Source organism: Pteropus medius, unplaced genomic scaffold (assembly GCF_902729225.1).
Source record: "Pteropus medius unplaced genomic scaffold, Ma_sr-lr_union100, whole genome shotgun sequence".
Lineage (NCBI taxonomy): Eukaryota > Metazoa > Chordata > Mammalia > Chiroptera > Pteropodidae > Pteropus > Pteropus medius.
This window is the reverse complement of record NW_024349141.1, coordinates 519,234-539,845: the sequence shown is the minus strand read 5'-3', so window position 1 is coordinate 539,845 and position 20,612 is coordinate 519,234.

Here is a 20,612-nt window from a genome sequence, read left to right as displayed (position 1 = left end):
AGGAGGTCAGAGCAGGCAGTTCAGCTACCTGTGTAGGAGGTAATGGTTGAATAGTTCAATGGGTAGAATTTTCTTAAAAAGAATGAGATCAGAAGAGTGAGGCTGGACCCCAGAGAAAAGAGCAAAAATAAAAGGGGGGACTAGAAAGTGATAACAGAAAGGAGCCCTTTGGAAGGTAAAGTCACAGTTCCCAACGAAGGGATGCATATCCAAAAGGAGGCAGCAGTAAGGTTGTTCAGTGTTTCATACTGAATCAGGGGAAGTAGCATGGAGAAACAGTCCTTGAATTTGGCCAAAGGAGTTTATCTACAACTTTGGAAAGAGCTTTTTTGTTTATCTGGTGTTACTTCAAGTCAGATTGCAAAGAATTGATTTAGTGGTTGCAGTGAGAAAATAAAGACCATTCATTGATAGATGTTTAAATGAAACCTGAGCCGGGGCGGGGTGGAGAGGGGTTTCTTAGGATTGAGAAGGAAGTCTTACATGAAGATGCTGTTATTTTCTAGATTAGGAAAAACAAATCACTCATGCTTATGGTCTATGTTATGGGCTGAATTATGTCCCCCTAGAATTCACATGTTGATGTTCCCACCTCCAGTAATTCAGAATGTAGCCATATTTAGAAATAAGATCTTTAGAGAAGTGATTAAATTAAATGAACCATTGGGATAGGGACCAATGGTTCTGCTGTCCTTGTAAGAAGAGAAAGACACCAAGGGTGTGTGTGCGCAGAAGCAGACCATGTGAAGAGGCAACAAGAGGACGGTCATCTGCAAGCCTAAGAGAGGGCCTCAGGAGAAACCAAAACTGTCAACACGTTGACCTTGGACTTCCAGACTCCATATGGTGAGAAAATCAATTTCTGTTCTTTAACCCGCTCCCCCAACCCGCGTCTATGGTATTTTGTCATGGCAGCTAGAGCTGACTAAGGCAGTCTGCAAGGTAGAGGTGAGGGTAAGTGTGGCAAGAGGAGCAGGCAGTATTGGGGGAATGGATCACAGAGAATAAATGGACATACAAAAACAATTAAAACGATTAGGTGCTTATTGCCAAATAGCCAACCTATGTGTTATTTCTTGCTCGTTTACTTTTCTTAAAAGATTTCAATATTTGTCTTTTTCCTCTGAATATACTGATCAGTCCTTTGAAATTTGAAAGCTGATATTCAAACTCCCTAAGGTATAATCTCTTTTTCCATTCTGCTGCGCTTTTTTTGTTGGTGGTGTTGTTTTTGTTCATTTAATAAATCACTACCTACTGCATTGAAGGTGAAGGAGAGAGAGGATGTTGCTCTCAAGGCCTTTCACATCATTATTTTTTATTTGATCGTAATTGGGATATTGGTCGTCAATCAGCTAATACCATATTTTATTTTTCACTTTAAAGCATTTTCAGACTCCCTTCTTGTTTCTTTACCACTGTATGGAATTCTGAGATTGATTTAGGCTAGCGAAGACTGAGAAGAAATTTGCTTTCCCACCTATGGAATCTAAAGATTTAGAGACTCAGAGCTTCTCCAAGACCTTTTCTTGAACCCATGACCATTTTGTGAAGAGGGTCACAGATGGACTCCTTCAGTTAACTCATTTAAATCTTACTCTCTAAAGCAGAGAATAAAATTTAAAAAGCAATTACAAAGGAGATGCTTTCAATAGGAACATCTTAGTCAGTAAATCAATGACAGCTATGATGACACAGTGTCCTAAAGACAGATACAACCGCTTTAAACCTTCATTATAAAATGATTCTTCAACTCAAGTCAAAAGAGCATAGATATGCTGGACACATGACTACTCAAACCCTCAAAGAACAAATAAAACCCATGCTGGGATTTAAAAAAAATGGCATAGATGATAGAGGCTCTGTTCGTGCCTCTGGTGACCAAATCAAAGTTGTGACGGAAACGAGGAGCAGCAGCAAGGAAAATTCACCTGGGATCTAGAGGAACAAGCCATACAACTACGGAGAAATCCAAGAAAGCACCCTGCAACAGCAGAAGGTAGGACTGGGCAAGGACGCAGGACTCCCTGGTCCTGAGTGGCTGAGTGAGACGGGCTGTGGCAGCGGCAGCGGCAGATGCCGCTTAAAGGGATCGCGTCTGCAAGCGGATTTTTGCGGTAATGGACCCCTCTCTCTGAGCACCAGTGCCCGTTCGGTGCGCAGCGGGCACCAGGAACTTACAAGGAGACATTTTTGGAGTGAGGGCTGAGGAGACACTTGCTCAGTACAGAAGTGCCGGTCGTGTCCATTATTCCCTGTTGAGCCCTCCCCACTATCAGTGTGCTGGACACAGTGCCCCCATAGCTGTGACACCATCAGACTGGATAACAAAGGTCACTCTGCCCATAGGATTCCCTGAAACCCCGCCTACCTCAACTAGGGCCCCACCCAAGCCACATCCAGGTGTATCCTCAGTGAGTCAGGTGCTCCTTGCTGAGGCTCACACTGGTGAAGGCAGCTGGCCTCGGTTTCTGGTGTGGCCTTTTGAGGCAACTATAAGGACAGCATCTGTGGATTGTTCGCTGAATCTTAACAGGTGGCCCCAGAGGGGTAGAGACTTGGGTTAAATTTGGCCTGCAGGTGAACCCCTCTCAGGACTGTGCCACTGGACATGTACTTCACAAATCCACACTAATTAGACCGGGAGACTTAGGAGCTTTGCTTAATTCATAGAAACAGACACAGAAAGGCAGCCAAAATAGGAAGACAAAGAAGCAGAAACCATATGAGAGAAGAGAACAGAGATCCAGATATAATGGAGTCAAATAATCTAACAGATGCAGAGTTCAAAACACTGGTTATAAAGATGTTCAATGAACTTTTGGGAAGTGTAGATAAATTCACTGAGAACTTCAATAAAGAGATAAAAAAACATAAAAATGGAAATGGAAATTATAAAAGGGAACCAGTCTGAAATGAAGAACACATTATCTGAGATGAGAAGTATGTTAAATGGAATAAACAAAGGAATAAACAAAGTGAATAAAGAAGACGATCAAATGCCCTATCTAGAGGATGGGAAAGCCAAGGACACACAATCAGAATGGCAAGAAGAAGGATGCCAAGACTATAAAAATAATTTGAGGATATGGGACACTATTAAGAATCCAAATATCTGTCTGATTGGTGTAACTGAAGAAAATCAAGATGTTGAACAGCTATTTGAAGAAATACTGATGGAAAACTTCTCTACCCGGGTGAAGGAAATGGACATAAAACCCTGGGAAGCTCAGACAATTCCAAAAATCAGGGATCCAAAGAGGCCTACAGCAAGACACATCATAATTAGAATGCCAAAGATTGAATACAAAGAAAGAATATTAAAAGCAGCAAGAGAAAAACAAATAATTACATATAAGGGAGCACCCATACAACTGGCAGCTGATTTCTGAAAAGAAACTATGCAGGACAAAAGAGCTTGGCAAAAAATAGTCAACAGGATGAAGACCCAGGATATACAACCAAGAACAATTTATCCAGCAAAGTTATCATTTAGAATTGAAGGACAGATAAAGAGCTTCCCAGACAAAAATAAACTAAAGGAATTTATCAGCACCAAGCCAGAATTACAGGAAATGTTGGAGGGACTTTTTTAAGAAGAAAAAACATGTATCAAAAACAGGAATAAAGAATGGTAACAACTACATTCCTATCAATAAGTACCTTAAATGGAAAAGAATTAAGTGCTCCAACCAAAAGATAGAGTGGCTGAATGGATAAGAAAACAAGACTCCTACATATGAAAAGGAAGGGGTTGGAAAAAGATATTGCTTTGATAGACCTAGAAGGTATTTAAGTCAGACAGAGAAAGATAAACACTATATGATTTCACTTATATGTGGAATTTAAGGAATAAAAAGAACAAAGTAATCAAAAACAGACTCACAAATATAGTGGACAATTTGGTGACAGACAGAGAGGAGGGTGTTTTGAGAGGCTGGGAGAATGGGGTGAAGGGTTAAAGAAGTATAAATTAGTAGCTGATGGATGGTCACAGGAATGGGGAGCACGGCATAGGGAATGCAGTTAGCGTTAATACGTTGGCTAAGTGGAGGGTCAGAGGAAGGAGGGAGCGATTGGGAGGATCATTTTACTAACTACATAGATGTCTAACCAATGTACTATATGCTTGAAACTAATTAAAATTTAAAAAAAATTAAAAATCAGTTTGTGTGGCTTCGTCCTTGTGGATTAGCCACATTCTTTCTGAATTTTGAAAGTCAAATATTCAGCAAATGGCTAATAGACGGAGATGTGTAAATGAGTGGCACATACTTAGGTGTCCACAGGAAGTGGGCATGTTAATCCTTCTTTAACCTCTGAGTTCTCTACCCAGTGAAAGAAGCTTTCCCCAAATTTAGCCCAAGATGAGAAGAACAATATTTTAAAATACTTGATAAGATTTCCTTTAGAAAACCAGGCCCTTGAGAGTGTTCTGAAAGGACTGACTCTGCCTCTATCAGGGATTTCTTTAATCTTTTGATTGTCCTTTAGGGGAGTTTTAAGAAAAAATATATTGACAAGATGTCTAGCGTGCCAGTAAAGAATCTATTGGGTACTTTCTTTTAATAGAACTTCATAATCTCTTTTCTGTAGAAGTCTGAAAATGGAATTTGTGCTCATCCAAAAAATTATCCTGGAACTTAACTATGACCATTTCACACTGTGGTGTTTCAAATGGATCAGTACCACATGGCCTTCCGTATATGATTTGTGGGCAGAGCTGGGAGTTTCTAGGCCAGAGGCGAAACTTCAGGACGGGTCACACAGCACTTTTTGGGTTTCCAAATAAACACGTCTTCTGCTCCCCAGCAATTTAGAAATTGCTTGGATATTATTCAAGCCTATTGGGGAAAATAAATAATTTTATATTTCATACTCTCAGGCTGAGCTTTAAATTCATAAGTGAGAATCTTCTGAAATTTTAGAGTGTTGAGTTAGATGAAGACTTCTATATAAATAGAGTACATTTAGAAGATCAGAAAATATCCTCAGAGCCCCATTGTTGAATTAGAATGTAAATAATCCCATTGGATTATATGATTAAAGCACTTATAAATCCTAGGTCTTCAAATTCTTCAGCGTCTCCAGTTATACTCACATGGTATATATATATTTTTTTTAATTTTTATTTATTTTTATTAAGATATAGTTGACAACTTATATGATATTTTGATTATAGTTTATGAATATGGAAGAGCCTAACATCTGTTTTTGCTGAGGCCTTGGATTTACAGTTAAATTCTGTACTGCACAGGCTCCCTGTAATGATAGTGTCACTATAGTTATTTCATTAAGTAGTACTTTAAAAAATATTATCGTAGATGCCAGCGTGTCCAAAATCCTTATCTCTAGTCCCATCCTGCCCTTTAAACCACAGACTTGAATATGCAGTGGTCCACCAGACATGTCCACTTAGATGTCTGAAGGCATTTAGAAATTAGCATGTCCAAAGAACTCTTGGTTTCTACCTTAAAACCTGATCCTCCGAAATTCTTTTTCTGTCAATAAATAATACCACCAAACACCCAACAAAACAAGCCCCACACCTACACATCAACCTTGGTTTGTCTTCTACTTTCCCTTTTCTTTCATATTATCAGCAAGTCCTATCAGAAGCACTTTTTGGACATATCTCATATACATCGGCTTCTCTCCATCTTCACTACTCTTACCTTAGTCCAAACCATGACCGTCTTTCAAGAGGATTCCTGCAGTCTTCTAACTTGAAACTTCTTCTAGTCTTGCCCCTTTAAAATCCATTCTCCATACAGCTGCAAGAACAATCTTGTTACAATTTTAATCAGTTTACATCACTCTTCTGTGAATCATATAAAGGCTTTCCTTACACTTAGGATAAAATATAAACTCTGTATTGTGCCCTACAAGGTCCTACATGATGTGACCACTTGACATCCCTCTACCTTATTATAGACGTCTCTCTACGTTAGTCACTATATTTCCCCACTACATTGAGCTTTTATCCATTTCTGTAAAGGAGCAAAAACTGCTCCCCCGACTCCAGTGCCTTTGTACCTCCTGAACTCTCAGTCCCACACGATCCCCTTCTCCCCACAGAGCTTCACACGATTGGTTCTTTCTTTCTCCTCATTCAGGCTTTAGCTCAGGTGTCAACTTATCAGAATGATCTTTCTTGACCATGTCATATAAAGTAGCTACATACATCACCTTATTTTCCTATCACTTCCCTTTTGTTTGATTCATGGTACTAGTTACTGTCTGAAATTATTTCTTTATTTACTTGTTTATTTACTCTCTCCTCCATTACAATGCAAGCTTTATAAAAACAAGGAACACACTTGTCTTATTTGCTAATATATTCCTACTGTACAAAATAGCTCCTGGTGCATAATAAGTGCTTAAACAAAGAGTGATGTCAGTATGGTATTCTCATTTTAGTGTTTTTCACAAAGTCATGCCTTAGACTCATCTCCCTCCTTAACATTCTCTCTTAAACATCCCATTTTATCAAATACAACAGACTTAGCGCTGTATAAATTGTGATGATGGTTTCATTTTAAAATGGACAACATAAAGGTTAAAAGAAAAACCAAGACAAAAATAATGTTGACAGAGTTATAGATTCTGTTGCTGTATAATGAAGATAGCATTTATGAAACACAACTGCTGTTAAATGAGTTGAACATTTATTTAACAACCTGCACATGAAAAATAAATATTCGATTTACTTGAAAGAGCCAGAAAAAAATGTTTTCTATCGAAATATCTTGACAAGATGTAGCATTTTACTACCAGCCTTTGAGCCACTGGTTTTCTAGCCTCCTGAGGCTTAAACAAAGTTTACAATTCTAGGTATAAAAAGCTCCTATGTTAGAAGCCACTTTCAGATAAGAAAAGAAGTCTTATTTTATAAGTATAATTATCAGGTTTAAGTGAAACTGACAGCCTGGAAAAGTACAATAAAATAGCTTCAGGACAATAGTGAATTTTAGTAAGGAAATGCCAACCTATCATCTTTAGTGAAATCATGTACTTTGAGTTAAAGTCTTCGTTTTATTGTACTATAAAATAAAAGGTGAAAAGAATTTAAGGAATCACATAGCAAGGATTAAGCAAACCAAGTGAGATACATTTTAGATATTTAAAAAACCCCTGCTTCATAAAGACTCGGTGCTCCAGAAAACTGGAATCTATGTTATTAAACAAAACATTAATTACGTGGTTTTATACTTAGCAGAGCACTGAAGATTATTATACAGAATGTTCTATGTTTTGTGATTTTTTTCCTTGCTGCCAAGTTGGCTCTTTAATAAAACAAATATAATGTAAATCAGACGAATATAAGTAACTTGGACTGTCAGAATAAACGGGCACAAAATATTAAACAGATAAACTTCACTAAGAAGTGTCATTAGTATTGGTTCTGAAAGTAAAGAATAAAAAGTTCAAGTTATGAGTTCTTAGAGTCGATCTATGAATCCATATTGCATTTACTATAAAAGCATAAATCAAACATTTTAGAAGAAATACTGTACAACATAGTGGAATATTTTTAACAAAGAATAACTCCATATGTGTTTTGTACATACTAAATTATAGATACTTAGAATGTTAGTATTATAACTGGATTGTTGCTTACAGTTTATCTAATACAATATTTTATGATGTGGCTTAAAGTTGTCCTAAGTCATTGCATTAAATAACATTAAATCGTACAGTGGAAAAAAAATCCACTGTCAAATTCTTACTGTCTTTAAAACTCTATAATGGAAATATGCAAGCACACACAGAAGAGAGAAGAACAAATCACCATATACTGATCACCCAGATTTGTCTCTGGCCAAATTTTGGGAATTTTCAGCCATAATTTTTTAAAGTACTTTTTCAGCTCCATCTTCTTTCTTCTCTTCTGGGACACCAATGACATGAAATGTTAAATCTTTTGTTCTAGCCCCACAAATCCTTGAGGCTCTGTTCAGTCTAGCAAAACGGAACACTTTTAGACAATAGCTACTCTATATTAGTCAAATACCAGTGAAAACAACTGTGTCCCCCATCTTCCCAGCTTTACCCGCCAGCAAAGGTCAAGTGGAAAGACTAGACTTCCAAATTCACCAGACTGTAATAAGGAACCCTAAGGACTTCCCTCCATCTTATCCCCCAACCGTGGTTTACAGAGAAGTCTGTGTAGGGAGCCAGGACTTCCATGCCTGCTGGGCAGTGACAAAGCCCCACTCCTAACCACAGAGGCAGAGAAGACCCCCTGAGGGGCATGGATTTCCATCACCGTTCAGCAGGATTGAGGCATCTCTCCTGCTGCAGTGATGACAGAAGCCTAGTGGAGTTAGGCACTCACCACTACCTGTTATCACTCTCTCCACTGACACTCCCATCGTGTCAGTGGAGAGAGTACATGCTCCACTCCCATCTACTTCCAAGCCAGGAAGGTAATATCAGAGACAGAGGAGGAGGGTAACTGGATTTTCCACCCCCATCAACACTAACACATACCTCTTCTGCTCCATAGGTATCAATGGAGACCAGGTGGAGAATCTGGACTTCTACTCCTACCTGGCAATAATGAGGCAGCATTCCCTCTTCCTTGCTAGACCAGGACACCAGAATCACAAGCCAGCTAAAACAGAGATTTTTGAGTATCATGCTATTACACATGCAATTTTCCTGGTCCTGTGTCTAAGTAGAATAGGCTTTTATTGGGGCTGTTCTGTCTGCATCCTTTGGGGTTTTCAGGATGCTAGTTTGTTCATCTCCATGTCTGGGATATGAGAAGCAAAAAGAAAACCCAAAGGACTCACCCCCATGTTGTTTCCAAGATCCCTAGCCAGTCTGCCTTGTTCTTTCTGCCTGTCAGAGCTTTCTTATGTTTATTTTATATATAATTTCCAGGGTTTGTACTTGTACTTAGCAGAAAGAATAATGAAAACAGATGTCTACTCCACTTTCCCCCGGGCTGGTTTTTACTTTCTCACCTCTTCTCCTTTCTTGCCATTTATTTCTTGAAAAAGGAGGATTTTTGTTTTATGTTTGTTTGCTTTGAAGAATTTCCAACATTCTGAATTACTGGTTACATTTTTTTTTTTGCCTCAGAATGGATATTTTTTTTTTTTGCTGTCTTAGAATGCTACTTGCCACTCCATTACAATGAAATATTAATAAAACTGTTTTCAGTGACAAATAATTTTGTCAGAGAACTTTAGGAATTTAGTGGCAGGTATAAAGACTAATATGCAATATTATTGTAATATTGTAACAAGTAATGTTATGTAAAATTGTTTGACTCATATTGTGCATGAATTAAGGAATAATGATTTGGTCTCAAAAAATTCACCGTCTTAGGTTTTTTTCACTATTCCAAGTGAAATAGTTATTAGTAAATAACTATTTTTCCTCAAAGTCTACTAGTTCCACAATGAAACTCTTAGATACTGAGATGTTCTTTCTGATATATTTTTTCAACCATCCCTCACCCCTCTACCCTCTGGCAACCATCAGTTTATTCTCTGTATCTATGGGTCTGTTTCTGTTTTGTTTATTTGTTTGTTTGTTTGTTTTTACATTCCACAAATAAGTGAAATTATATGATATTTGTCTATCTCTGTCTGCCTGTTGCACTGGCCAATTGCATTTTTATGTATCATCTCCCAGGTCCTTCTATTTCCTGTATTTCCATATACTGCTAATTAGAACTAGACTCAATTAGCTTCCTGTTTAATTCTTTAGAGGAATATTTTATAGATAGTTTGTGACCTTCACACCAGGTTATGCTAATCATCTGGGCATCTCACTTTTGAAGAGGTAAAGATTAATCAGAGAGTTAAGTAAGGAGTTGTTGGCTTTATTCATTATACATTTTCCCATCAACTCTCTCTGCTCTCACCTTCAATTTTCTTCAGTTGTAATAAAATAGCACACCTTTTATCTAACTACATTCTAAATAAGTTAATATACAATCAGGGAGTAGTACATGGAGGCCAACGGTTGAATTGGGAGAAACAGAGCAAGCAGTGTGAGACTTAATACCTTTCAAACTAAAAGAGTGGATCCGAACCAAGATTGTCCTTTATTCTTCCCATATTTATTAAGCAGATAAGTCAGTCCACCTCTCCAGGAATAGCAGGAGCCAATAAACAAAAGAGGCCATGAGTTAACGTTAATAGAACTTTCATCTTATGAAGTGACAGAACTCCTCCCTACAATAATATCAAGAAACAATTCTTGGCTTTATACTTATCTCTGTATAATAGTTTAATAGATACCTGGCACTGAGATTTTGCTAAACTTCAGAAAAATGTTTATTTTCCCAGATAATTTCCATTTATGCCATGATAACAGTTTTTAATTATGGTAGTGATATAAGATTTCCTTTGAAAAATAAATTTATTGTAATAAAAACACAAAACAATTTAAAGAATAAAAAGGTAAAGAATAGTATGATGGAATATAGATATGACAACAATTGTAATTATAAATGCTTGATATTTGAGGAACCCTGATTAAATATCTAATGATGTTCCTGTATCATAATGGACAATCACAGAGGCAAAATGCCTTCTCCAAAGCATCACATCATTTGAGGGCAATCAGTGCTGGATCTGAAATGCAGTTACTTAATGCCTACTCAGTTGCTCCTTTTGAGCTATGCTTTTTCCTGAACAAATGCTGAGAAGATTGTGTGACCTCATGGCTAGGATCCGAGAACATCTAATTGTAGCACTGTGTATATATTTCTATATGCCCAGCACCGAGTAGAGAGAGCAGCTCAGAGTACTTAATAAACCTTCACAAAAATTTTTGGATACTAATACTTATCCTTCAAAATATTATCTTCTACTTCTTAATAGAGCATCCTTTGTTGAGATTCAATTAAGGTCAATTTTTCATTTCTCCCTCTTTCTCAAAGTCTAGCTATTTATGACAATATCTTTGCCTGATCAAAATATGTGATTTCGGGGTCCCTGTATCTCAGCTATCAGGAACAAGCCTTATAATTCCCTAACCATGGTTAGGGTTTGTCCTAGAAAGGACAACCACTCATTATAATGCTAGAATGTCCAAGCATTTGGCAGAATTCTGATTTTAAGTCTTTCAAGTAATAGGGTTTTTTTTTTTCCAGTTTACTGAGGTATGATTGATAAATGAAAATTGTATATATTTAGGTAGTACATGTGATTTTTAAGTGTACAATGTGACTATTTAATATACTTATATAGTAAAAGGCTTACCACAATCAAGTTAGTTAACACATCCAGTACCTCAAATAGTTACCTTTTCTTAGAAAATTTCAAGTACAGTACAGTATCATTAACTATAGCCACCGTGTTGTACACTAGAGCTCCAGAACTTGTTCATCTTATAACTGGAAGTTTGTACCCTTTGACCAACCTCTCCCCATTCCCTCATCCCCCAAGCCCTTGGAAACCACCATTTTATTCTGGTTCTATGGATTCAACTTTTTGAGATTCCATATGTAAGTGAGATCATACAGTGTTTGTCTATCTGTATCTGGTTTATTTTACTTAGCATAATGTCCTCCAGATTTGTCTATGTTGTTGAAAATGGCAGGATTTCCTTCTTTTTGTGACTGAATAATATTCCACAGTTTCTTTATCCATCTGTTGATGGACACTTTGGTTGTTTCCATATCTTGGCTATTGTGAATAATGCTGCAGTAAACATAGGAGTGCAGATGTCTCTTCGAGATGCATATTTCATTTTCTTTGGATATGTACTCAGAAGTGGGATTCCTGGATCATATAGTAGTTCTACTTTTAATTTTTTGTGGAAATTTCACATTGTTTTCTATAATGGCTGTACCAATTTACATTCCCACCCACAATGTAAAAGGGTTTATATTTTTCCCACACCCTACCGAACACTTGTTAGCTCTTGTCCTTTCAATAATAGCCATCCTAACATATGTGAGGAGATATCTCATTCTGATTTGATTTGCATTTCCCTGATAATTAGTGGTGTTGAGCACCTTTTCATATACTTGTTGGCTATTTGTTTGTTTTCTTTGGAAAAAATATGTCTGTTAGGTTCTCCCCCCGCTTTTTTAATGGAGTTATTTGTTTTAGTGCTATTGTGCTGTAGGAATTTTTTTATATTTTTTGGATTGTAACTCTGTCATATATATAGTTTGCAAATATTTTCGACCATTCCTTAGGTTGCTTTTTCATGTCGTTTGTGATTTCCTCGGCTGTGAACCTTTTTAATTTGATATAGTCTTACTTGTTTACTTTTGTTTTTGTTGCCTGTGCTTTTGGTGTTGTATTCAAAAAGTCATTGCCAAAACCAATGTCATGGGACTTTTTTTCCTATGTTTTCTTTCAGCACTTTTGCAGTTTCAGATCTTACATTTAAGTCTTTAGCTCATTTTGACTTAATTTGTGAGTGATGTAAGATGGGAATTCAGTTTTATTCTTTTGCATGTGCATATCCAGTTAGTTCAACACCATTTATTGCAGAGACTATCCTTTCCTCATTGTGTGTCCTTGGCACCCATTGTCAAAGATGAGTTGGTCTCATATGCAAGGGTATATTTCTAGGCTCTTCATTCTGTTTCATTAGTCTATGTGTCTATTTTTATGCTTGTACCATATCGTTTGATTATAGCTTTGTAATATAGTTTAAAATAAATAAATGTGATGCCTCCAGCTTTGTAATCAATATTTTGAGCAGAAATTGATGGAGCGCCTATGCTTGTGAGACGGTGCTAAATGCTTGATATTGATTTTTATCATTGAAATTCCACAATGACCTTGTGAGTTAGTTGCTATTATTATCTCCTTTTATAAAAGATGCAGACTGAGGACTAGAGATTTTAAGTAACTTGTCCAATAAAGCATGGCTAACTGTGTTGAAGCTGGATTCAATTTCAGATCTTCCTAACTAGAGAGGACAACTATTAACCTTTATTCAGACTTATCCTTTAAATGAATCGATAATTTAAGGGATATTCTTGAGGGAAAACAAGCAGATGATTTAGAGTTGAGAGGGCCCCTGGGCCCCATCTATCACATCTACAGCTTTGTGTCCTGATGTGAAGCATGAATATAAACTTCAGTCATCTAAAACCAATTCCTCAGTTTTTGTATTATATTGATACCCCTGTACTATTATTTACTTAATATGTATTTGATACTTTTATTTAAGTGGATAACTTGAGATAGATGCAATGAAGAAATTAATATTATTTAATTCTTCCTAAATACTGCAAAATGCTTTGAAGGTGACAAATATGTACTCTCCCTACTTCCTGTCCATTGACTTTTCTCCCTTCTTTCTGATCTTTCCTCCCTCCTTTTCTCTCTCAGAGTTTGTTAACAAGTATTATGGAGGCCTTAAGGAAGTGTTTGCACCCAACTGAGGCTTTCTTCCAGATGCAATAAGAAATATTGAAAAATAATTGAAAAGGAATAATTTTTATATGTTATGATTCGATGTCATTTAATATTGTATATTATGTAATATTATCTCTTATTTTAAGAATGTGCTCCACAATTTGAGACTCACTGGCTTAAACTCTTTGAGAATTTTTGTGAAAATCAAACTGAAGAATGGATATGAAATCACTCAGTACACTGGAAAGTTCTTCTATAAAACTCTTCCCTTTGGATTGAAGAAACATAAACTCATAATTTGGCTGTTACATCAATAGCACCTCTAGCTCTTCTCCCTGCTACCATTAATTTATATTTTCCCAAAAATCATCTAGAAAATATTTTCAAATTATATAGTGGCTGAGGACTGGGAGTATGTGATTAGACTTTTTATGATGCCCCTCCTGCAAATTTCAGGAAACATATATGATATGCCATTTACTCTTTTAATGATGGAATCAGTCAACAGCTGTTTTGAAGCACATGCTATCTGTAAGTCCCTCTACAGAGGAAAACCAAATATGGTTCTTAACTTCACAGAGCTTAAAGTGTTGTATGGACTATCAAAGCTGAGTGACTCAAGACCAAATGTTAGAACTGTTGGGACCTTGCTGGATGAATGCTGAGTGATACTTTGGAAATTGTAAGTAGCTAGAAGTTCATTCACCTTTATTTCATTTTGTTTGACACCAGCTGGGCCCTTGTACTATATCAGGTCTATGGTCAGTACTAATTATTTTGATAACACACAGCTAACATATGCAGAGTACTCACTAAAAATGAGACTCCATGGTGTACGGCTTTACACATTTCTCATAACCATCTGTTATTAATCCTTGTTTTATAGATAGGAAACGAAGTCTCAGAACATGCATATTCTAAGTGGCTAATTGTGATTTTGAACCCTGTTTTAATTGACCCCACAGCTTCTACATTAGCTGTTAAGCCTGATTATCACACCCCAAAAATAAAGAAATAAATTTCTTCTACCCTGTAGGAGTCCACGTGTTCCATTGCTTCCTGCCATCTTATAAGACAAGGGGCAGTACAAAGTTCTGGAGTAATGACAAGGTGTCTGCTTTCCTTGTTAACAAGCTTTGTTTGAATCATTTAGGTGGCATTCTTAATGTTCCTGAAACCTGCTTTGTGTTTGTTTAATTATAATATAGTCTGGCACTTTGACATTTAATTTTCTTGTTTGGTTGTAATTATCTTCAATGAGAGTAAGAGCAGAGTTGGCTTATATTTACTTCCTTTCTTCCTTTCTTTTTTTTTCCCCTTAAACATGCAAATCTGACTGTGACTCACCGTGTTCTGATGAGCTTCTTTTCTGGGTGACTGACCTGGGATCAGCCTTAAGGATTGTGGCCGCACAGCCAGCCAGGGTCAACCTGGTAGGAGCCAGAGGCTGTTCATGCAGAACTCAGTGCGGTGCTGCCCTGGGTCAGCACATCAGGGTGTGCCACAAAGTGGCCTCAGCAGCTGATGGTGCATCTTGGATCACAGGAAAATCTCAACAACACAGCAGGGACTCTGCCAAGTGGCCTCTCTTTTTCTTTCCAAATCATTAGGCTTTTCACAGAAAATGGCCATTTCTCTGGGGTTGGGTTTTATTTGCCCTGGTAGTCATTTTAGGAAAATTGCCATCTCTTTAAATCAGGACTCTTCTTTAATAGATGGTGCAGTGTTTCACAGAGCAAAACAAATGTCTTTCGCACACAGTATTTATGCTTGCATAATATACTACATCCATGTACATGACTTTATATTTTTTCTTTCATTCATCCTATTTTTAAATAAATATTGATTTATTTACCACACAATTATGTTAGAACTCCAGCATATTTAGAAGGAAGGGTACAAATCTGTGATTTTTCTCATAGATAGACTTCACATCTCTTCATCTTTAAAGTTTTCCATTGGCACATTCAACTTAATGACCTCTAAATACCACCAGTCACTGCAGTCCCCACCTCTTTCATACTGAAGTTTACTGCTATGTCAAGAGAACTTTAGCATCACTTTGATCTATGTGGTTGGAACAACTTTAAATGTACTCTCTTAAGTCTTCCTCATCCCTCCAGCCAACCAAAGACTCCTCTTTACTAGCCCAGTTTCAGATTTTGGAGAGTGGACAGAGAAATGCAAAGCAGAAAAGCAGATAGGAACATAGTCATAGTCAAAGAGGTCAAGTTGGAAGGGTGGGGGAAACAGGAAGAAAGACTTATGGGGTGGGGACTATAGAGAGGTTTCGGGAACTTGAAGTGGGAGGTTATGAAGCAGCTGTGGGGTGCATTTGCTGAGGGGAGGGGGGCATCTTTGGGGATATACTGCTGTGTGTTAAAGTTTCCCAGGAAACTGACCCTGAGTCTGAGACTAGTACTCAGGACATTTATTAGAGAGGACTTTGGTCAGCACCTGGGGAGAGGAAGCAGGATCAGGCAGAAGAAGCTGAGCTATGGTATAGTCACAAGAAAGACCTTAGCTGACCCTGCAGGGAGATCTGAAATTAGGATGACCTTTCAGAGATGTACCCAGTTGGGACAAGGGCCCAAGAACTTAGTGCCCATGATCAGTCATTGAATGTGCATTGTCCCAGGAAGAGAATAAGTTTGGGAAGGCGGCCCTGAAGGGGCTGACAGCTAGGCACTGTCTGATAGCAGCATGACTCACAGCTAAGATAATATGTTCCTTATTCCCAAAAGGGTGTCTGGGTGGCATATCACAGCATCCATCACACTGTGCATTATGAACTGGACTCCATTTAATATTATTCATAAACCCAAGTAAAGTTTGGAGTTACATTTTAAACAATATGTACATTTTTTGAATGGTGCCTTTAAAGTGTGGCTATGCAGAGACTGAGCCCCATGAGGTCCTAGGGGTTATTTGTTTATACCCAGAAACTTGATATTAGATTGCAAAAGTTATTCATTGATACCTTCTCACACAACAAAATTCTCATAAATAGGAAAAAAAAGGGTAAGGTGAAGTGGTTTTTATTATATCTTAATGAAATAGTTATTCTGACCTTCAAAATTAGATCTGTTGGGCCTTTGCATGAGATTTAGAATTTTGGCTACATCTGGGCTTTTGTTCTTATCAAATTATGATCAGCAAGAGTAAGTGGTGGTCTCTTTGGAGCTGCTCTCAAAGAAATTAGGAATAAAAGAATATGTTTTATAGAGCTCTGTTGTACACAGTGCATTGTGAAACAGTATATTAAATGGATGGAGTGAGTTTGGGCTCCAATTTTTAGAAGTAGTTTTGTTTCCAAATAACCAAAATGTATCTTAAGCATCAAAAAGAGGGAAGAAGGGAATTGTTAGACTCAACATGACTGGGATACAGTCCAGATGATATTATCAGGTTGGCTTCATTCTCAGGCAGGCTCTTCAAGATGGCTGTTGGTAGTCCTGGGCTTACATCATCTCCACTTAAGTACTAAGTAGAAAGAGTGTCTTTCTTACCAAAGGTTCCACCCAACACCATGGGACTTATGCTCTTCGGTTCTGATCAAGTCATTTAGGTCATGTGCCCATTCCTGAACCAATCATTGTGGTTGGGGAATACGGCGTACTCATTGGGTGTTATATGGGAAATCAGGATATCCCAGCAACTCCTCTGGGACCATGTAAATTGATAATGTGGTAGAGGTGTTTCCTTGAAGGAAAATCAATATGCTGTCAACAACAACAACAAAACATATGCGTGCCAGACAAAAACACCTGACATCTACTATCCTTTCAGACCAAAGTGAAACGTCTGCTTTTGCCACTTTTATTTCACAAGTTTCTTCTGTTTTCTTTTCCTCACTATTCTCATATATAAAATAGGGCTGATAATTATGATTTAGAAGAATTGGTGTAAGGATAGTTGTTAATATATTAGTACATGAAAGCTCTTTGAAACACAGGAGGTGCTCACTAATTAAGAACTATCACTATAGTTAATAGCAAGTATACTCTGGGTTTATACTGGTATTTCCATAAGTATTATCTCATTTTTGACTGGGAACTTATGAAAGCCTTTAAATTGGACCAAGCACTATTAACTTCCATCTTTTCACAGGATATTTAATACTGTCTTAGCCATAAAGAGAAAAACATGTGATATCTCAGCATTTTCCACACTGCACACAAATTGGCAACAGGGAAATTGTTCTCTCTCTAAAGATCATGATAAACAAATGTGTTTCGTAGCCTAATTTTGAATTTTAATCCAAAGATTGAACATAAGTAGATAGAATTCCAGTCAAGCCTTTCTCTTGAGGGTACATTTAGCAAATAGAAAAGCAAGAATACATCCTCGAAATGATACCCAGGTGGCTGTTAAATACATCAAAGGCAGGAAACCCAAGAAAGGATGAATGACTATGAAATTCAAGTGTGATGGGTTTTGATGTGAGTAACTGAAAGGTTAGAGATAAATAAGATTGTACACCTAAAAGAAAGGGACCTGGACTGATCCCTAAAAGAGGGTATGGTGTCATTGCTAATTGCTTCCTGAGGACATGAATCGCATTTGCCATTGTGGGAAGAGAGTATCAACAGCACCATGTTTAGAGGAAATAGAGCAGCCTATGGTTAGACAGATGTGGCATGCATCCTATTTTGTGAACTTAGGCAAAATGTTTTCATGCCCTAGAACTCAGATTTCGTATTCCCTCATTCCTTCACTGTTCCTAGTGAAGCTCTGACTCCAGCCTGATTATTGTTGGGGTTTTTTTAGCTCTTAAAAATGTGTCCCTCTCCAAGGCTTTCTTTTAAAATGTTTCCTCTTCTTGGAATGTTCATCTCTAACTTCTCTCACTACTCAGTCAAGACCTTTTCCTTCTTGGGAATTCTCTCTTGAGTTTATTCAGCCTGCAGCTCATTATATTCCTCCTGAGCCCTCTGCCTGCTATTTGTGTTTCCCCTTAGACTGTCACCCCATGTAGCTGGGAGTTATATCTATTATGCTCCCAGTCATATGCTCAGTGCCAAGGGTAGTGCTGGGCCATAGTTGGTCCTCAATATATTTTGAATGTTTATATCATTAAAATGAGATATACTGGATTTGATCACAACCCAACTGCTTCTGCCTACTTATGGGGGGAAATCATAACAGATGTTTCTAACTAGAATTCTCTCCATCTCTACTGAGAGCTCTAGCCAGGCTTGAAAATGGTCTAATGGAGCTCTTATCTCTCATGTGTCCTTCCCAGTCCCTCCCAGGGGCTTATCAACAGCACCATTGGTATCTTCTACCATTTATTAAGGACCTACTATGTGCTGCATGCTATGTTAAGGGCAATAATAATAGTTGCTAACACTTTCGAGAAATTATGTGTGAGACACACACATTCTATATGTATATATAAATCATACATATTAACTCATTTAATTCTCACAACAACTCTATAAGGTGAGCACAATTATTACCTCTCATACAGATGAGAAAAGTGAGACAAAGAAAACGTAAGTAATTTGTCCATGATCACATAGGTAGATAGTGGTAGAGCTGAGACATGAGCCAAGATGGGTTCAGAGTCTGCCTTCTTATGCTAACCCCATTTTACAGATGAAGAAACTGAAACTTACAAAAGTAATTTCATGTACCCAAAGTCTTGTCACTAGTAAGTAGCAGAGACAAAACAGTCCAGGTGTGTCCGACTCTAGCACTTCGATCCTTGATGACCATGGCTGTTGCCCTTTTCTAAGCTGTACTACTTCTTATCAGTCATGAGTGGTGAGCAGAGCCCTCTAAGTGTGAGCTCATAAGTAATCTTCAATTCCATTAGCACTAGCAACTCTATTGCCTAACTACAATTTAGTATCAATAATTAATGTTTGTGTAATGAAATTTTATCATAGAGAGAAGACACGAGAATCAGTCTCAGAAATGGTACCACACGTCCCCCCTTCTTCAAGGTCTTGCATTAATATACTCAAAGTAGAATATTAGATTGCTTAATTCCAGGCAGTAGGAGTCAAGTTTTCAGAAATGATATTGCTTTCTGGTTTCAGAGGCAAAAAATCGAATAGATTCTCAAGTTACATCATTGCACACAAACGCTCCAAATTACTATCTTTTATTCCACATTTGCCCAACCAGAGGAATGACTGCAAACACAAAAGGACCCCTAAAATAAGGCTATTCATGATCCTTGAGGAAATAGCATTGTGTGTATGTGTATGTCTGTGTATGGAATCTGGGAAATCTGTTATCTTTCCTGCATTCTTGAGCATCATCTGGGAAATAGAGCTGCATTCTCAGATGGTTGTTATAAGAATCTAGGGAGATAGTGTATGAGAAAGGTACTTTGAAAACAGCAAAGTGCTGAACAAATGGAAAGTGGTATTATCATTATCATCCCAGGAATTCTGTTACACCTCAGGTGCCTGATGGTTCAGCCATAATATCCAACCCAAATGGAAATTCTTCTTTTTTCTGGGAAGTGTGATGAACTAGGCCTCCATTTTCTTATTGACGAATACGTTCAGTCAGTAAGCAACGTTTTCTTTTGATTTTTATTAGCTTTTATTTATACAAGTAATTTATGAATGAATTTATGTGCCAGAATTTTGTTTTTGTTTTTGTTTTTTTCTGTTTACATGAGAAAAAAAAAACTGTACTAAAAGATCACAGGTAAATCTCCAGGTTTTCTTGACTCACAACCTTATTCTCATCTGCCCTTCTTCCTTAGAGGCAAGCACTGAAGTGAGGAGTGAGTATATTGTGATTTTTCTATGCATTTTTCATTCTTTTCTTTACATGCATATGGCCCTAGAAAACTAACTGGCATGGTTGGGAATCTTTAGCATACATGATATTCTGTGTGCATCGTTCTACAACTTGGATTCTACCATAAATTACCGAAAAGTATGTCTTGGCTATTTATTTGTTGGTTATATATAGAGACCTAAATTATTCATTGGAAAGGTATGTGATATTGAACAGGATCAAATACACCAAAATGTATTTTACCCATCTTGCTACTGATGAACATCTGGGTTGTTTTTTTCCCGATGTTATAGGTAAGGCTAAAATGAAAGTCTCATTCATGCCTCCTTGTGCATACTTTTTTTATTTTTTTATTTTTTTTAAGGATAAACACTAAAAAATATAATGATTGGGTCACAGACCCTACAGATCTCCAAAGTGGCTTGGTTTTATATTTATTCCTTTCACTAATATTAAAGAGTGACTGTTTCCCCACTACTTTAATGGAACTATTGCCAAACA